The following is an 886-nucleotide window of genomic DNA, read 5'->3' on the forward strand; positions in this document are numbered from 1 at the left end:
ATGTTGTAGTTATGTTGGTGTGTATTTTATGTAGTTTATTTAGGTATTGTATGTTAGTTATATAGTTTACACAACATACATACACGGTTTATACAACATACATACACGGTTTACACAACATACATACACGGTTTATACAACATACATACACGGTTTACACAACATACATACACGGTTTACACAACATACATACACGGTTTACACAACATACACACACGGTTTACACAACATACATACACGGTTTACACAACATACACACACGGTTTACACAACATACACACACGGTTTATACAACATACACACACGGTTTACACAACATACACACACGGTTTATACAACAAAATAGGTGAACCGGCATTAATTTTCTTTTCTCTCTCTGTTATATTTTTTTCGACGAACAAAGTTTTAGAAAGTATGAAAAGGGAAAGTTGTGAAGGAGCCGGTGAAGTGAGATAAATGACTACCTCTCTGTTGTGTCTCTCTCACTTTCTTACTTTCTCTCTTATCTTGTCATGGGTTTTCTCTCTCTCTCTCTCTCTTTCCCTCTCTTTCTCTTCCTTGTTCTTTTTCTCGTCTGTCGAGTTAAATCCTCTTCCTTCCTTCCTTCCTTCCTTCATTCTTTCTCTCTTTCTCTATTTATCTCTCCTTCCCCGTTTTATCCTCTTCTCCTCCTCCTTCCTCCCCTCCCTCCTTTTCTCCCCTTACACTCCCCCCTCCTCTCTCTCACCATTTCTCCCTTATTCCCCTTCCTCCCTTTCTTCTCTCCCCACACACCCTTTCTCCCTGGTGGACTTTCTCTTCTCCCTGGTGAAAGCGGGAGAGAGGAGGCCCCAATTAGTAGCTGATTTAGACGAAGGAGAACGGCAGCCGCCAACTCCCGCCAATT

The sequence above is a fragment of the Homarus americanus genome, unplaced genomic scaffold, assembly GCF_018991925.1.
Source record: "Homarus americanus isolate GMGI-L3 unplaced genomic scaffold, GMGI_Hamer_2.0 scaffold16119, whole genome shotgun sequence".
In the NCBI taxonomy this organism is placed as follows: domain Eukaryota; kingdom Metazoa; phylum Arthropoda; class Malacostraca; order Decapoda; family Nephropidae; genus Homarus; species Homarus americanus.